This window comes from Alligator sinensis, unplaced genomic scaffold (assembly GCF_000455745.1).
Source record: "Alligator sinensis unplaced genomic scaffold, ASM45574v1 scaffold858_1, whole genome shotgun sequence".
NCBI lineage: Eukaryota > Metazoa > Chordata > Crocodylia > Alligatoridae > Alligator > Alligator sinensis.
The window spans coordinates 2,339,130-2,358,629 of NW_005842079.1; the positions used below are offsets into that span (position 1 = coordinate 2,339,130).

A 19,500-nucleotide genomic window follows, 5' to 3' on the forward strand; every position below is an offset into this window, starting at 1 on the left:
CTGCAGGCCGTATGTTGGACAAGCCTGGACTAGATGACCTCCTGAGGTCCCTTCCAACCATAATTTTTTATGATTTTATGAGACCAGATCCCAGTGGGGGGAGAGGCTGCTTGAGCCTCACACCTGCTATGCCCCGTTCTCTGAAGGCTGGGCTGCTTGGAGAGAAGGGCAGAGCTGTGAGATATGTGAAACCACGATGCAGAAGGTGAGAGGCGAGGCTCCCAGCTGGCTGACCTGCAGAGGCTCACAAACTTGCTGCTGATCCTAGCACTTGCTCTCCCCCATTTCACAGGGCACCATGCGTTCATCAGCATAGGGTTCACGCGGTCTTTTTGTGGTGGCCCTGCCCCTTGCTGCCGATTGGCCAAAAGGCTCAGTGCCACCACTCCTCACTGCTGATTGGCCAAGGTGGCAGCCCTGCCCTTCACCACTGATTGGCCGAGGCGGGTGGTGCTTGCTCCTCACCAAGGGTATGTCCTGTAGCCTGAAGATGTGTCCGTGCCCACCATAGCCCTGATCCTCATTGCTGTGGATGAACAAAACATTCCCAGCTGATCCATTTCCAGTATCTAGCCCGCAAGCGTCATCACCATGATAAAGGTGGTGATAAACATTATTCCCAGTTCTTTTAAGCAGGAGATGCTGTAGTGAATGGGATGAGACTACTGCTTGGGAGGAAGCTCCAAGCTTAGTCTCAGCCAGAAGCAGTGTAACAAAAGGAGCATGAGTGACAGCTATCCGCCCAACTACTCTAGACCTGACCCTCAAGAAGAATCACAATTAGAGCTGTGCGAAATTTCACCGGCAGTTTCGTTTCGACGCTGTTTCAACTCATTTCAAGCTCAAAACAGCAAAATCGAAATGAAACAGAGCTTCAAAACAGCCTCAAAACAAAACGAAGCAAGTCAAAATGTTTCGAAATTTTCTAAACATTTTGAGTTTGGAAGCTCAAGCTGGGCTTGCCTGCAGGGAAACAGAAACTGAAGTAAGGAGAGGGAGGGGATAGAGGAGGGAAGGGGGTGGGGGAAGGAGCGCTCTCATTATTGACTGTGTAGCTGGCCAGTGACTGTCATCCTTTCCTGAGGTCTCTTCCAATCCCAGTGCTCTGGGGGAGGGATGAAAAAACTGCATAAAAGGCAGCTCTGTTTGAACTGCCCTGCTTTCTGCCTTGATGTCAGCTGAGTAAGGGTACACCTTAACACACACACACACACACAAAAACACACACACAGTGTCACCCACCCATGTCACGAGTTTTGCCTGTCAGCAGCCAGAGGTGCAGGGCCCCAAAACCCAGAAGCCCCTGCACCGATCTCCTTGAAAGCTGGCAGGTTGCGTGGCCTCAGCGGGGGCTAGCAGGCCTGCAGTTTTCACCCTGCTGCGCTTTAACACACAGTGTCACCCATGTCATGAGTTTTGCTTGGCCATACCTTGAGGTGCAGTTTCCCTGAGACCCCTGCACCTGTCTCCTTGAAACTTCATGCCCTCAGAAGGGGCTACTATTCCTACAAATTTCATCCAAATCAGGCCAGAAATGACAAAGTTATAGGCTGTTTCGAGCGTCCCCATTATAGCCTATGGGTGAAAAGGCAAAACAGCAAAGCTGTTTCGACAAAACAAAACAGAACAGCAGTTTCAAATCTAAATGAAATTCAAGATGAAATGCTGTTCCGTTGAAATGTCTAAATGCAAGTTGAAATGGAACGGTGCTGTTTCGCACAGCCCTAATCGCAATAGGGATGCTTCCATTTCAAATGGCACTGGTGCCAGGTTGACTTTAGCCAATTTGAGTCTTGAATTCTGAGTAATGCTTTTCAATAGGAGACATGCCCTGGGATTCACTATAATCCAGAACCTGAATAAACCCAGCTGGCCACTGCTGAGTAAAGACATTTATCTGACCTTTGAGAACGCAGGCCTTCAGAACAAAACAATCTAAGCGTGTGCACTGTCTACATCTGCACCTTATAAACAAACTTCATCGCACAAATGTACAAGTTGCAGCTGCCCTTGTTAGAAGTACCTGCCCACAAGTCCAGCTAAACCCACATACAACCTATCCAGGCCTGTTTTGCATGAAAAGTATATTTCATCCTTATTAATGTGTCTACAGTAATGCTGATCACCTCAGTTGAGACCAGGACTCCATTGTGCCAGACACTGTACAAAGAGAAGATAGACAATCCCTCATACTCTATGCACAGTAGCCAAGACGGGCTGCTCCACAGATGTCCCACACAGATTTGCTGTGAATTCATAGTTTCATAGTTGGTAGAGTTGGAAGGGACCTGAGCAGATCATCAAGTCCAACCCCCTGCCATGGCAGGAAAAAGTACTGGGGTCAAAAGACCCCAGCAAGGTGTTCGTCTAACCTCCTCTTAAAGCACCACTTCGCTTGGAAGTTGGTTCCAGGTCCTAGCCGCCCTGACAGTGAAGTAGCGCCTCCTGATGTCTAGTCTGAATCTACCCTCTGCCAACTTGTGACTGTTATTTCTAGTCACTCCTGGTAGTGCTCAGGGGCTACAGGGACTCCCCCAATGCCTGCTGGTCCCCTCTGACTAGTTTGTAAATGGCCACTAGATCCCCCCTCAGCCATCTCTTGTGGAGGCTGAACAGGTTCAGGTCCCTTAACCTCTCCTCATAGGGCCTGCCCTGCTGACCCCTGATCATGTGAGTGGCCCTCCTCTGGACCCTCTCCATGCTGTCCACATCTCTCCTGAAGTGCAGCGCCCAGAACTGGATGCAGTACTCCAACTGCGGCCTGACCAGTGTCGCATAGAGGGGGAGGATCACCTCCTTGGACCTGCTTGAGATGCATCTGTGCATGCATGACAAGGTACGGTTGGCCTTCCTGACCGCGTCCCCACACTGTTGGTCCATGTTCATTTTGGCATCAATAATGACTCCAAGATCCTTTTCTGCCTCTGCACTGACGAGAAGGGAGTTCTCCAGCCTGTAGGTCTGCTGCTGGTTCTTCCTCCCCAGATGCAGCACCTTGCACTTGTCAGTGCTGAAACCCATCCTGTCCTCATCTGCCCACCCCTGTAACCTGTGTAGGTCCAATTGCAGCCTATTCCTCCCTTCTAGTGTGCCCACATTCCCCCACATCTTAGTGTCGTCAGCAAATTTGAACAGGGTGCTTTTTACCCCCTCGTCCAAGTCACTGATGAAGATGTTGAACAGTGTGGGTCCGAGGACCAAGCCCTGGGGGACCCCACTGCCCACATCCCTCCAGGTCAAAAATGACCCACCCAACACCACTCTCTGGGTGCGACCCTCCAGCTAGTTAGTGACCCATTTGACTGTGCAGGTGTCAGTGCCACAGTCCCCTTGTTTTTTATTGAGGATGGGGTGAGAGACAGTGTCGAAGGCCTTCCTGAAGTCCAGAAAGACTACATCCACTGCTACCCCTGCGTCTAAGGATTTTGTGACCTGGTCATAGAAGGCCACCAGGTTGGTCTGACAGGACCTGCCTCTAATGAACCCGTGTTGGTTGCCCCTAAGCATAACTTCCCCTGTTGGTCCCTCGCGGACATGCGCCAGGATAATTCTCTCAAAAAGCTTACCCAGGATCGAGGTAAGACTGACTGGCCTATAGTTTCCTGGGTCCTCCTTCCTCCCTTATTCCTCTTACCTGATTAGACTTCTTTTCATGCCTCCTTTTAAATAATTCTCCTCCTTTTTTCTTCTTATTCTTCCTGTCTCCTTCTCATCCATCTTCTGCCCCTTGTTCCCTTCTCCCTTTCCTTTTCTTCATATCAAGCATATGTAGGGTTACCATTTACAGTTCCAAAAAAGAGGATGGAAGGGGGTATACGATTGTGGGGGCCAGAGATACATCAATGCCCTGCCCCTGCCTATTCCATTGCCCCCCCAGCCCTGCTGCTGCCCCTCACTCCCAACCCACAGACTGCTGGCCCTGCCAATGCCCTGCACTCCCAAGCCACAGTCCCACACCCCCACAGCACCCCTCACTCCCAAGCCACAGCCCCCCAAGCCTTGCCAGTGCCTCTCTCAACCCATAGCCCCCTTCTCCCTCCAGGCCTGCAATGTCTCTTGGCTGCTCCACTCCTGTGAGCATGGGCACTGGCCCCGGTATCACCAGCTGGGCCACGCAGCTTCCTGCTGCCCCTGCACCCCTTCCCCTGCTGGAGAGACAGGCATACTCCCTCCACCTCCCAGCACCCTGACAGCTTCCCCCAGTGCTGGTAGGCACCCCCCTCTCCCCCCACACACACCCTGCCACACACCCTGTTCTCCCCTAGATAGTCCCCGAGCCCTGGCCCTCCAACCCCTGCCCCCCACAGACTTGCCGACATCCAGCTGCTAGGGCTGCTCCCACCACCCTGCCTGGCTGCATGCATGGCAGCCACATGGGAGTACTCCCTGCCTGCAGCCACTCTCCCCCAGCTCTCTCCAGCCCCAAGCAACTCCTTCCTAGGGCAAGCCAGGAAAAAATTCAAAGCTGACCTGACTAAAATCCTGGACATTTGATCATATTTTAAAAAAACCAAAACTCCCAGACAGAGATTGAAGGATCTGAAAAGAGTTTTGGACATATGGTAATCCTAAGTATATGTAATGCTGGTGGGTGCCAAGGGCCCCATTACCTGCAGCTGCTCTACTCATGATAGTGGGCATGTCTACATGTGCAAATGCTCTGGGGTGGGTTTACTTTAGAGAAAATTACTCTAGAGTAAACCCACTCTGGGCAGGCATCTACATATGCAGGGAAGTGGGAGCAGATTTGTTGCTCATGGCAGCAGTCTGCTCCCAACCATGCCAGCCCTGCACTGGTCCCCTTCAGTAGCCAAGGGGAGCTTTAGCCTCCCCCTGGGTGCTAGCCCAGGGGCTAGCAAGGAGCACAGGGCAAGGAGACAGCTGTTTCCTGGCAGGGGCTGGAAGATTGCTCCCTGCCCCCATGAGCTGCCAGCTGCCGGGCTAGATTCCACCACCACAGCCTGGGCAGGAACAATGCCCCCCTCCCCAGCAGCAGGGAGCTCCCAGCCTCTACCCCACAACTGGGGAACGGGGCCTGGGAGATTCTTACCTCCCAGCCCCAGATCCCCATTCACTGAGTCAAGGCTGGGAGATAAAAATCTCCCAGCCCCTGTTCCCTAATCATAGGCCTGGGTCTGGGAAATAAACATCTCCCAGCCCCCGACTGCAGAGTGGGAGCTGGGAGCTCCCTGCTGCTGGGACAAGGAGACATTGTCCCACATCCAGGCTCTAGTGGCAGAGCCCACCCCGGCAGCAGGGAGTAATCTCCCACCCTCTGCTGCTCTGCTGCCCAGGAGCACATTTGTTCCCAGTCAGCCGTCTGCACATGCTGTATGGCGCAGTAAGGAAACACAAGTAAAATTTGCTACTTGTATTTACAGCTAGCAAATTTACTCACAATGTGAGCAAATTACTGTGTAAGTGTCTGCACATGTGGAAGGTGATGTTTACTGTGCAGTATTTCACTTTGATCTCCAGTAAAGCATCCCAGGTAGACATACCCAGTTAACTCACAGGTTAGGGCTAGGTTGGTACTTGGACTACGGACTTCTACAGAAACCTCAGGTTTCTGAAAGGAATTAAGACAACTTAGCGATTAGCACCTTTTCTTCTACACCCAAAACTATAATCTAGCACTCCCTTGAAGAAAGTACCATCTTTCACATGAGATGATAGCAACTCACATTCATGAAAGATGACATATTTTTTCACAGTACTGAAGAAGTCATGTCAGCCCTAGTGTCCTGGCTAACGTATAGTATAGCTATTTATATTCTTCCTACCTAAACCCTAAAAACCTCTCTTGCCTTCTCAGCTGGACCCAGTGCACCTCCTTTCCCAAGTCATTGTATTTTACACCTGTGCACTATTAAAATATCCAAAATCTTTCATGCTGGTGGTAGCTTCATTTCTGTGATGGCTTAGTTTAAGTGATTGCTATATATACAGTTCCCTACCTTTGCCAAGTGCTGTGAAATGGAAGGCATTGTGTTGCAAATATTTAAAATGGCTATATTCTAAAGAGAAACTTTTGTCCTCATTTTTGAGAATGTAAATGGAAAACTGAAGGAAGTGAAGGCCCTTTATGCTGTTTTCTAAACATTAGTATGTTAGATACTCACATGCTGTGGTGATGGGCACAGAATAAAACCCAGATAGACTATTTTTTCCAGCTGCAAAGAACAGATTTTCAGCCTGAATGACCTAGTTTAGATTAAGGGGAATAGCTAAACAAGAACAAAAGCCAAGTTTTCAGGAGTCACAGGGTATACCTGCTTCTCCTGTAAACTGCTACATCAGCCCTTTAGAAATGTAAAGGTGTGCTGCATGGAAATCAGTCTTACCAATGATGGTAGATAACCAAATAAGTCTCTGCTATCAAGTAGGATCCTACATATGAATCCAGGGAAACCACTTCCATTTGCAATAAAAACCTCAATAACACTTCAAGGTCTTCAGTGTTGGCATCCAATGGGAAAAAATATATAACAATTTAAGACTGGCATAGATATGTAATATGCACAGCACAGATGTTTTATTTCCTTGCAATTATATATATATAGTCCTCCACAAAAATCTTCATTAACTCAGAGTTAAAAGTTGCTCATATACATTCCCTATTAACATTTCTAAAAAAGAAGTACTAGTTAAGAGATCATCAACCTCCAGATCAGCTTCAGCTCATACGCACGGATGCCCATTCATACTATCAGACACAAGCAAACTTTGCGCCTCCATAAGAAACTCCTTTAACAAGCATTCACAATACCCATGTCCACCTCCTCACAGTTACACTCAGTTTCTCTGCACAGGAGTTCTGGGGTTTTTTGTTTTGTTTTTTAAATCACGTATTAGCCCAACTTAGATATATGTTTATACAGGCTAGTTGGTAGAAACATTTGCAGTCTTCATGGCAGAATAGAAACATTTACTAATGAAGTTGAGTTAATTGTCAATCAATTGTCTTGGGAGAAAACTCTGTTGTACACAAAACCTCCATCAGACCCTTAACTGTGACCTCAGCGATATTAAGATCTCTTCCCAGGGGACATATACAAGATGTTTTTCATTGCTCAAGAAGTAAAAGCCTTCAAGTTCTGTGTCTGAATGCAGTTGTGAAGAGACAGATGTGTGTCTTAGCTCAGTACATTTACCCTATGTTAGTACAAACCAATAATGCTTTTCAGTTTAGCTTTTGACAGGCAGCAATAGCTGTATCAGTAGCAGGCAAACTGCAATAGTTCATTCCCATGTTTCAGGGGAGCAAAGAAAAGAATTCATTTTGTTCCTGATCTTACCAGCTGCTTCAGAGACTTTTATCAATTTATAGTCCAGAAACTCACTGATATTCAAAAGAAAAGTATGGGACATGCACAATTCTGTTCTCTGCAAAAGTCATTTTGCTTTCTTTTGCTTTATACATCAGTGATGGCTGACTATGGGTGTGACATTCCACCTGATGCTTGGAAAAAAAATCTCATTTTCCTAAACTGGCCCAATACTCCGAATATTCAGCTTGGCTACAATAGCATAGTGGCTCAGATCCACAGGCAGGACAGCAATGTCCGTTTTGCCCCTTTAGGTCTCATTTAATAGAAAGGAGAATTGGGGATTTCATCAGCTTTTTATAAGGGCAGTGCATGTCTGCAGGGCAGTAGTTGACAGCAAAAGGCTTTGAGTCTATGACCAGCTCTGTACTACTTGTAACATTACAAAATACAAACAAGAGAAATAAAATGAACAGCATTTATCAGGTAATTTGCATACTGATTTGCAGTAGCTTTGATTATTTGCTTCTTATATTCTCATTCTCAGCACAGTAAAAGTACCACAAAGACTGGCAAAGTTCCTGCAGATTGTTTGAATGATAATTTGTAAATTATGCTCCTAACTTCAAAGACTTAAGCAGGGTGGAATAGGATTGCACTTAGGCAGAGGTGTAACTGGACAGTTTAGTGCCCTAGGCAGCACTGACATAAGGAGCAGCATTTGTTACTGTGCTACCAGCAAGTGGTATTCGGGCTGGCAGTACACCTACTACTATTTTTGCCCTCCCTTTCCCCCAGTTCCCCTACCTTCCTGTCAGGCCAGGCCTCTCTTGGTCTCCTATCTGGTTCCATGTAAACCAGTACAGCCTGTTCCATGGTCAGGCTGTCGGTGACTAAACCGGCACCCCCATCTGGGCTAACCTGGGTGAGGAGAGTGTGTGGACACCTAGAACTAAAAACAAGACCTGTCAAAGGGCAGATGAGCTCCCTGTGAACCAACAGCTATCCATACCTGGAAAGGAGATGGGCGCCGCCAGGTCCTTTTTCCCCAAAGGATCACTAATGATGCAAAGTAGCTCAACTAACCTCGTACCAAATAGGTCAAGGCCTGGGTATAGAGGAGGTTTATTACAGCATCTAAGATGCCCCAGTGGCCACAGCAGCCTCAGAACCTACTTGACTCGACTTTCCTCCCCAGAGTCAGTATCCACTGGTGGTACCACCCTTTCACCCTCCCCCCCTTTCTTACACTATTGCACTTAAGAGGTGAATAGGATGTGACCATAAACCTCTACAGCTGCACTGTAACCTTGCCAGCAACCTAAGCAGCTGCTCAGAAATCTATAGAGCAGATTCTCAACAAGGGTGCTGAAGCACCCTGGAGTGCTTTGAGATGCTTTCAAGGATGCCAGAGCACTGCATACAATGTTTTAGCACTGTTAGGTGTGCAAATATGATTCACAGGAGAAACCCAAAGATTTTCAATAGGAATACAGTGCTAAATACATTCTGACCTGTTGCAATCTTTCTGGCTTGTGCTCTTTCTGAGTTCTTTGCAACTGAAACAAATCTTCTATTATTTTCCCATAGACAAAATAGAGTTAACAATAAGAGCTGGCCTTGAGTCTAAAAAGGTTGAGAACAAGCTGTGTTTCCCTTGAATTGGGTTTGTCAGCCACAGATTCATCAGACATCTGACTAGACCTCTTATGTGTACACCTTGATCCAGAGGATCAACAGTTGACTACTACAATAGAATAACATGGGAAGGAGAGTAGTTTCGTGGCTAAAGCATAACATTGGGAGACATGAAATGCACGTGTTCTTTCTGACTGTATCACTGATTTTGTGAACTTGGGCAAATCCACTGCCTGTTCTCTGTGCCTCAGTTTCCCTGTCTGTAAAATGGGGTTGACATTTTCTGCTGCACAGGGAAGTTGTGAGGATTAAAGTTAGTGAAGAGACACTAAACTCTGAAATGGGGCTGAATCTATAATCATTATTATGGATAAAATGAGATTTATAAAGATAAAAAGCTTTATTACATGTATATGCTCCTAGAAGTACCAGTTGCCATATTGTTTTGATCATGCTAAGCTCATAGTGTGCTTGTTCGGTCTTGCATTTTTATTTTCTTCTCTCCATCTGGCCTATCAGAGCTTACAATGAAGACATTGCCAAGTGCCTCTTGTGGCTGTGCGTGCAGTGATGCTCTTCACTGCACCCAGCAGGGTGCTGCCTTTTGCATGCCCAGCACCTGTGACCTGCAAGGCTCAACAGTGTAAACAAAAGAGAGACAGAATGCCAGTATGATCAGCGATCAGAGCCTGTTTCGGGGAGAAAACCTGTAGATCGCATGGTACCTCGCATTCCAATTACTGCTTTATCTCCTGATCCCTGTGCAATTAACTCCTGTCACCAAGCCTTGCCAGTGTTAGACATGCATGGAATGTGAAGTATTCTCCTTACAGAGGTGTCATAAAGCTCATTGTTTTCTTATGATGTGTTCTTTATATTTAAATAATTCTATGCTTGGGTGATAATCCCATTGGAAAGGGGACTGATTTCTGTGAAGTTTTATCCATTGATCTGGGATGTAGAGGAGCAGGCAGTACTTATGACAATGACCTCCAGATTTGACTACAAAGAAACTCTTAAAGTTTTAACAGGAAAGCCGCTAGACAGAAAAAACCAAGGCCAGCCAATGGATAAGGCCTTTTAGATTTCCCTGCAAGCTCATCCAGGGTCCCTGAAAGTACTCCTAACTACCGCGGCTGGCAGTTCCTTCTCTCAAACCAAGCTCCAGTCTGTGATCTCCTCTGTTTCTGTTTCTCAGGATCACAATGACAGGTTTATTTTTCTTAGAGGACCACTAAATGACTATTACCAGTTTAACCAGCTCCTAGTGCCCAGTTTTAATTGCAAGAAAGTTTATTTTGGAGAAAAAAAATCATCCAAATAAAAGACTCTTACCCTAGCATTGCTAATTCTTCTAATTGCAGGTCTAGCAATATTTGAAGCTTTCATTAAAGCTCCAGTTTCTAGGACCATGTAGTTAGGTGAGAATCTTACTCTTTCTTTTTAAATACAATAAAAAAATTAAGTTTCTAGCCCTCAGGGTTGAGAAAGAAAGCTGGAAAAGTGACCTGTACATGTCCTGTAGACTCAAAAGCCTATATAGAAACTGGCAGACAAGGTTCTTTGGGTAAAGCCAATATCTTTCATTAGACCAACTCAAATAGTTATTTGAGTTGGCCTAATGAAAGATATCAGCTTTAACCAAAGAACCTTGTCTGCCTATGTCCTTAGACCAACACAGCTACAACCTACACCCCTGAAACGTATATAGAAACTGTAAATTGTTCACATTGGTTATTTTTAGGCAATATCATGATTTTGGGGGGTCCAGAACATGAAGCTCAAGTACTTGGGGATGACAATTACAGACCCTAAACTGCCTAGGACTAATATTGCCCCCCCCAAAAAAAAACCCTCTAAAAAGCTCTTTCAAGTACATAGATGCTCCTCCTGGAGCGTAGTTGAACATTTGTTGAGAAAACACCCTGAAACTGAGTACAAGAAAACCATTCAGTGTGAAAATTAAGCTTTTAACACTTCCAAAACACCCACAGAGACAACCAGCCATTTGCTCCTTGGAGGTGAAAATTCAAGATGGCATTCAGAAAAGGCTCTGATATGCTTTTAAAATGTCTATAAGGCACCTGCTCATTATCTACATCCAAGCAGTTGTAGATAACACTTCAGAAATGGCATTTTGCAACTCTGATACAATTGGATGACTACTGTTTATTTCACTGTTATGAGGTACCATAATAGCTGAACAATATAGCCTCTCTTTACATCTCATTCATAGCTGGGAAAAGTTTTTCTGTTGCCTGCTGCTAATGGGATTTTTCTTATCTATAAAACCAACAATAATAATGATGTTTTACTCATCTGTAACACCTCACATTCAAGGAACTCAAAGTACTTCATAAAGATTAAATAAGGTTAGCTTCATAATGCCTGTGTGAGGTAGCCAAGATAATGTTAGTAATCTGCATATTACAGATAAAGAAAATAAGGCCCAGGAAAAATGAGGCCTGGGGAGAGTAAGTGACTTGTCCAAGATCAACCAATAATTCTGTGGCAGAACTGAGAAAAGAAGCAAGAGCATCTGGCTCCTACTGCAGTAAGAATACCCTTATACTGGGAGTTAAGAAGGGGAATTATGCAAGATGCATCTAAAATGGAAGCAAGAGGGCATTTCCAAGCACTGTATTTTTTCAATACAAAGGACATTATAGTTTTCCTTTAAATGGAAGGCATCAATCTTTATAGGCTTCATAATAACAATTTTAAAATAGTTTTTGCCCGAAATCAGGGCAGCTGTATTTACTCTGCCAACGTATCACTTTCAATACCAATTTGTTCATAGCTGTTCCAGATACCATTATATATAAATGAATACTTTTCTCACATTTTTGTCCATTGGCTTCATTTGAATCAGGAGCCTGCAAGATATGGCACCTCCAGGATGTTTCATTCTTCCTATTTACATTCCACATTGTGGCTTATGCCAGCCAAAAAGGCACCAGTGGAGTGCAGAAATGCCATCCCCATAGGAATTAAAAGAAAGCATAACAGGAAGTAAAAGTACTCACCAGCTTGGAGGGGGAGCTGAAACAAGCAGCAGTGAGTTGCCAAATGGCTGCTGTAGGGCTACAGCTGCTTTGCACTCCCAAATTTAAACGGTCACCCACAAAAAGGCATGTAAGGAAAAATGGTTCTATGAGCTCAAAACCTTGCAAAGGGGAGGTAGGTGCGAAGAAGGTGCTGTTTTTGTGTGTCCTGTGGAAGAATTCATCACGGTGCTGCATTAATGGCTCACTCCTAAACAATTTAAGCTTCATTAATGTCAATCTCCCCATATACTTAAATAGCTTGCATTTGCAGTCTTATAACCAGATGTTCTGCTGCACCAGAGTGACCTCACATGATGTTGCTCACTTTTCTATCAGCAGGTGATACCATAAAAAATCCACGTATTGTGGGTACTTTATTAAATAAATCATGCACACTCTTCTAGGGAAGACTGATACTTCAGTCCCTAATACTCAGGCTGCTGCCATTTGAGTTAAAAGAGCCCTGACTCAGCCAGCATTAGCAGCAGATCCCTTTCTAGTCACAAAAGGGTGACAGGAGGTTTCTGTCACTCAAGTGCACATATAAAAATCACATTGCAGAGTGATCATGTGATTTTGTCCAATCCGAAGGTCGATTGGTTGGTTAATAGCTCTTAGCACCAAAACCAACGAGGAAGGCAAAACTACAGGATCTTTCAGTAACAGAATCCAGACTCAGCTTGTACTTAGTAGTCTAAGGGTGTAAATGCTCATAATATGAGAGAGTGTTTTGGTCGGCAGGTTTTGTAGCCCAAATAAATACAGTATTCTTCCTGGAAGGCAAATCACTAGATCAATGCAGTTCTCATTTTGCCATCATGTGCATCATATATGAAAAAGATAAGTCTTTAAAATAACAACAGGACACTGAGATTGTGTTATCAGTTGTAGAATAGAGCATCTGACGAGTGGTGTTTTATCCCTTCCAGAAAGATGTCTTCAAGAAATGAAGTGCTTTTTTTATTTCTCACTCATAGGCAAGGGAACTGATGAGCAAACTGAAGCCAGACAGGCAGTTGGAATAGTTAGTAGGCAGCAGAGAGAGTGAGAAAGAAAAGGGCCCCTTGCACGGGGAGTCATGGGAAAATCCAACCTTGGATTTTCTTGAGGTCCAAAGGGAGCAGATTCCCAGTAAGTCCCATGAACAGCACCTGAAAATATACATTTTCCAGTCAGTTACTAGCTTTACACCAGCTGAGACTACAAAGTAGAAAAATATCCTTGCTTTCGTAAACCACTCAGCGCTGTAAATTCAGGGGATGCAGAGCCAGCATCCTGAGTGATATGGCTGTCTGTAGCCACTGACCTCTGCTCAGCTTCAGAAATCTCCAGTCAGATATCATTAGAAAGGAAACCAATCAGCAGTCAGCCAGATGTTTAAAGAGACAGCCTACCATTCATGCAATCCTCTTTCTGTTGGAGAGGGTGCCAAGATTTTAGAAGAAATTCAGGAAACATTGGAATCCAGTTTGCTAGAACGCTGGACTTTGATGGATTTGAACCAGCTGTTACATTTCTGGCTTGAGCGTGGACAGAAATGGCCTTAATTTTCTTGGGCAGACTTGCATTTTGTTGCCAATCTTTTACTCCCATAATCCACTGCCAGTTTAGTCCCAGCATTATCATGCACCATACTGCACACAGGATTTGTTGGAAGGTCAATTAATATATTCCATGTTCAGTAGCTCATTTTAAAGCACATGCCTGTCCTGCAGATGTGAGAACCCAACTGCTTTTCCCTTCCAGTCATAGGTGGTATTTAGATATCTTAAGTACTTATATGGTTGCCATTAGCAGAACATCTTAATTCTCCATAGTCTCTAGTGTATTGTGCTTCATTCTGCTTCTCACAACACCCTCATGAAACAGGGCAGTGATAGCATCCCTATTATATGGATGGAGGACAAAAAGTTTAAGGGCTAGATGTTCAATAGCACATTGGTGCCTAACTTCCCAGTAAAATCAGATTATTTTGGAAAGTGCCTAGAAATTTAACTATTTCTAATTTCGGCAGGAGTTAGCAGCCACTTGATTTTACAAATCCTGCTAGGTTTCTATATGCTTGTCCTATAACAACTGATTTAACCTCTGTGATGAAACAGGGGCCTGGAGTATCCAAGCAGCAGGTGAGGACACTAACTATAGGTCTCTCTTTCCTTGGCCTTGGCCTTTTCTTGTAGAAATTACTATATATTTTCCAAGTGACCTTCAGAAGAAAAAGGAGAAGATATTTTTCCTAGTGGCCCACAGTTAGGGTACTCTTCTCTTTATGGGATACTTCCTGATCCTTTAATTTCTCCATTTTATCTTTTAACAGTCAACTGAATTACAGCAGGGACATGTAAGGACCTTAAAAATATCAGTCTTGAGCCCTGTTTCTCATCCAAAGAGTTCTATTTTTATGTTCTCTGTGTAAACTATTGCCTTAGGTTACTGGTGAATAGATCTGGGATATAGAGAGAAACTTGCATCTTAGCTCTAAGGAACCTTCCCTAACCCAAATTCTGCTGGTGGCAGTCACATATGGTGTTGACAGAAAAAAAAATCCCAAATCATGGATGGAGAAAAACACTGGTACTGACAGGGAGATCAAACAGCCTCAGGAGAAAGATGAATTATTTCATAATCTTTACAATGAAAGATGGCTGTAACTGCTATAGGAATTGTAGGAGTGTAGTGAGATCTCCTCTATGTGAGTCAGTGGGTGCGTCTACATGAGATGTTTTACTGTGTAGTGGTGCAGTTTACTGCACAGTAAGCGTGCAGTAACTCTTCTCTCATTCAATTCATCAGTTCTTCCCCACTTCGTCGATTCCCTTTTGGATGGACAGTAATCAAGTCCATCAAGGTCCAGGTAATCCATTTCTTATCTGGCCAATCAATTAACAGTCTTAACCTTACACAATATTTCATTCTTCTCGACCCCCTGTAATTCGACAAGTCCAGCAGGAGCCAATTTCCTATTTAAATTCCCTGCGGAAAAGCCCCTCTACTTGTCAGCAACCTACCAGCTAACCTGGCACAGTATCCCTGTAAAGGAACCCTTTGTGATTCTGTCTAACTGGTCCAGGATAGTTCTTCCCTTCTGCTGTGGATTTATGGGCCATCTCTCTTATGAAAGATTTCCAGTCCTCAACCTCCAGTTTCAACTCAATCCTAATCCACCAGTCCAGCTTCTAATGTTAGTCCCACACCTCCACACAGCTTGACAAGATCTGCTTTGCTTGTGATCCTCTCTCTAGGGAGTTCTCTGTGGGGCCTGTGAAGTCTTATCTTCTAGCCAGGCTCCTCCTGGCCAATAGAAGATTGCTCAAGGGTCCCATGACCTGGATCCTCTGCACATCAGGCATGGAGGCTGCCATGTCTGCCCCAGACAAGGGCATTTTGGTGCTCTTCTGCGCCACCGGTCCTTCACCTCTTAGCGAGTCTCCCAGCATGCCCAGGTCTGGTGAGGCTCTCCAGACCGTAATAAGGCTCAAGAACACATCTAGGTGGGCACAGGCCTCTCACGTGCCGAGGAACATGTTGATGCCAGCAGCAATGCCCTCCTTGGCTCTAGGCAGCAGGAACACGTAGCACAACCACAGGTAGCCCTCCAGGTAGCAGTGGAGGTTGTGGGGAAGTTTGGGCTTGCCCACTGCACCGTCAAACCTCAGGGTCCCATGCCAGGTGCACAGGTGCACCCAGGGCACCATGGTCAGCAGCAACAGCAGGGCATAGTGGGTTAGGCACACCTCAGTCTGGGCAAAGCAGCTCCTTGTGCTGCCCCCAGGATATGTGCAACAAGGACATGCTCAGGGTGCAGAATGGCTACAGGGGGCTGGCCCCTGGATGCCATCCCAGAGAGGCCCTCTGCAGGGAGGGCAGGGGCAGGGGCAGCTCTGTGTCCCAGTCATCCAGGAGCCCCGTGTCTCCCAAGCCCAGTCACCATGGGCTTTGTGGCAGCACAGGCAACAGGCTGGCCTACAGGAGGAGAAGGGGGAGGAGTGGGGTCTGGAGCCACAGCAGCAGGTGCTGCAAGGAGCCAGCCCTGTCTCAGCCTGGGAAGGGGGCAGGGGGAGGCAGGCTGCCTGATGCCAGCACCCAGTGGCCTGCCAGCCCCTGGGGAACAAGTGGGAACAGGGGGCTCAGCCAGTGACTACCTGGGCCCAGGCCTGCCCAGCCAAGTTACCATGGTCCCCGGGCACCCGCGCATGCACAACCCCCAATCTAAGGCTGGCAGTGCATGGGCCTCTGGTACAGAGAATCTTATCTCAGAAATGTTGCAAACATTTCTCACAAACAGCTTCTTTCTCATGGCTCTGCAGGCCCTTCAGCTGCATGTGAGAAAAGAGCCATAGTTGGCAGCTGGGATGTGGCCTCAGGGTCGCCACTGCATATGGCTGAATCCCTGTGGATGCGCCAGCTCCACAGGGTTGAGGACCCAGGATCAGAGCCTTCTGTTGAACCGGCTGATGATGGCTGCAGAGGACCGCCTTGCAGATGTGTGGGCATGGCAGATGAAGGACATCGCCCGCAAGGATGCACAGGACCAGGCAGACTGGGAATTCAGGGCAAAGCTCCTGGCCATGCAGTGGGAGCAGGCTGCGCTCATGGCGAGGGAAGTGGAAGCCACGGAGGATGACCGCCAGCTGCTGGACACCATCCTGGCCCTGGCTGTCACCTTCATGCCACCCACTTCCCTGCCCTTGACCATAGCCCGATCTGTCCCCTGGCAGCCAGCCACTGCCCAGTGGCAAGCCACTGCCCAGCAGCAGCACCCCTTTGGGCCTGGGCAGAGATCTAGCACTGCCACCACCAGCCAGAAGCTCCTGCTCTGGCACCCACTCAAGGTCCCCTGCCACCCAGCCCCCCTGCCTTGGCCCAGCCCCACCCTTGCCCTGGCTCCAGGCGGGTGTGGAGCCAGAGCTGCCTGCAGTAGGGCCAGGACCATGCACCAGCCTTGCAGGCCCTGACCACTGGCTGCCAGAGGGGGAACCACCTACACCAGGGGGCCAGCAGCCACCATTGCCCTTGACCAAGCCCCCCACCTGCCAGGCTCTCTGAAGCATGCACACCCACAGGGAATGGCCAGAGCCTCCAGGCTCTGCCCCACAGGCACCCTCACCCCATGAGGGCACACACACACAAACCACATGGTAAATAGTTTTCATGGGGAAGAGGGTTTTTTATTGTTGGTGGGTGGTGGAGAGGCTCTGTTGTTGAGGAGGGAGTCTGTTTATTGTGAGGGCAATAACGTGTTTTTCTGGTGCTGGGGGTGGGAGGTGGGGCGCAGGCGTCTGTAAGCTATCCAGGTGGACTACAGTGGGGAGCACAGGAGGAGGTGGTCGGCCAGCACCTGTTGTACCCAGTGCCCTGATCTCCACTGGCGGGTGTGCCTTGGTGGGTGGGAGGGCCAGCACTGTCACAGCTGCCACAGCTGGTACTTCTGCTGCCAGGTGTCCTTCACCCACAGCCCTTCTTCCACACCAGGCCTTATGAAACAGCCGCCCCTGGGTCTTGCAGATGTTATGCAGCACACAGGCTGTGACAATGACCAGGGGGATGTAGGCCTCGGTGAAATCAAGGCAGGCAGTGAGGGTGCACCAGTGTCCTGTGAGGCAGCTGAAGGCACACTTCAACAGGTGCCTGAGTCAGTGGGCCTGGCAGGAATCCAGCCAGCTGGTGAAGGGCCACATGAGCCAAGGGAGGAGCAGGTAGTCAGGGTCCCTGATAAGGACGGACAGGACCATCACAGTGCCTAGCTAGAGGTTTGGCACCCCTGGCACGAAGCATCTGCTCTCCACCAGAGCTGACAGGACAGAGTTCCTGAAAACATGGGTGTCATGGGCACTGCCTGGCTAGCCAGCACTCACGTTGGTGAAAGTGCCGTGGTGGTCGGTGATGGCCTGGAGCATAATAGAAAGGTAGCCCCTCCAGCTGTACTAGGGGTGGTCACCATGGGGCAGGCACGTGATGGGGATATAGGTCCCAACCAGGGCCCCGACGCACTGGGGGAATCCCAAGGCATGGAACCCTGCCACTACCTCCAGGGGGTCATGTACCTGGAGCACCATGTTCCCCAGCACATCCTGGAGGGTAGTGCCTACCTCGAAGATGGCCTCCCTGGTGGTGGCCTTGCCCACACCAAAGAGGTAGCCCACATAGTGGAGGCTGGCTGGGACAATGGGCCAGATGTCCACAGGAAGGGACTGCTGCATGATGATGTCCTGCCACTTCAGGTGCAGGTGGAGCTGCTCCAGGCAATGCAGAAAGGTGGCCCAGGTCATGAAGAATGCCTCCAGCTACTGCTCGTTGTCTCAGGTAGCCTGGACGATGTGCAGTCACCAGCCCTGGCTGGCCAAACAGGCCCAGAGGCCCAGTGAAGGGCCCTGGCAATGGCATCCAGGAACATGTTGTCAGTGTCCCTGCCAGAGTCCAAACAGCAGGACGGGGAAGCTGCACAGCAGCGGCAGCCCTGGGATGGCACAGTGAGGCCAGCCACACAGTTGCTGTGTGTGAAGGAGCTGGCAGGGCTCAGATGGCCACAGGCCACATGGTGGTTAGTGTAGTGGGCCAACAGGGCCAGCGTGATGGCTAGCATGAGCCTGGGGAACTGGGCATTGCTGCCAGGGGCAGGGGCAGGGGCTGGAGCAGCCATGGCACAGGGAAGCAGAAATGCAGCTGGCCAGAGAGCAGGGCTGCCTTTTCAAGATGGGCTCTGGCTGCAGGCAACTGTGGCCAGACCCTCCAGCTCCCCCGGTGGTGGCAGGGGCCCATTGTAGGGCCTCAGGAAGCAGGATCGGTTTGCTGTCATTGACAGCAAATCTGCTGTCATTGACAGCAAATCTGCTTCTGCTTCCCTGCACACACTGGCGATGCGTAGAGGGTGCACGTGCACCCCGAGCATGGTGGTACACTCCCTACTAAAAGGCACCACCAACACTGCTGGCAGCACCTGCAGGCGGTCGCCACTCACTACCCTCCCCCACTGGCCGTCGACACCACCGCCAGTGTCTGCAGGCGGTCAGCGATCGCCACTGGCCACCACCGCCACCAGCGTCTGCAGGTGGCCACCAACCCCTAGTCGGTGCTCGCCACCCCCCCTACCCCACCGCTGACAGCACCAGCAGGCCCTGCAGGAGCTCCCCGCTTACCACCGCTGTACCCCCCCAGGAATGGGGGGCATGTGTTGTTCATGCCTGCAGATGCAGACGCCTGCCCAGGAGCATTTACTTGCAAATAGTTTACTCATGAGTAAACTGTTCCTGCATCAAATGTGTAGACACACCCATTATTGCAAAAAATTGCAAACTGCTTTAAATCCAGTACAAATTAATGTTGGCAAAAGGTGCCAGTCTGATGTTATTCACTGGTCATGTAGAACACGCCCCTTCACTGAGCCTCAGCTCTTAGAGCAGTTCCTCCCAAACTTTTCCTCAGCATGACCCCATTTTTTACTCCATTTCCTCAGCATGGCCCCTCACTCCCACCCCACAGCCCCCTGGCCCTGCCAGTGCCCCCCACTCTCCCCAGGTGCCCCAGGGCCTGCAGACCCCTGCCCCCCC

At 48.2% G+C, this 19,500-nt stretch overlaps 1 protein-coding gene across 1 annotated transcript in view; it reads right to left on the reverse strand.

Annotated features, from left to right (window-relative positions):
• LOC102382309 (high mobility group protein HMGI-C-like) overlaps positions 1-12,005 on the reverse strand; it is a 92,578-nt gene extending 80,573 nt beyond the window's left edge. Inside the window, exon 1 of the mRNA XM_025204385.1 lies at positions 11,933-12,005. The gene's annotated coding sequence lies outside the window, so the exon portion shown is untranslated. The remainder of the gene's footprint in view (positions 1-11,932) is intronic.
• Positions 12,006-19,500: the final 7,495 nt, after the last annotated feature.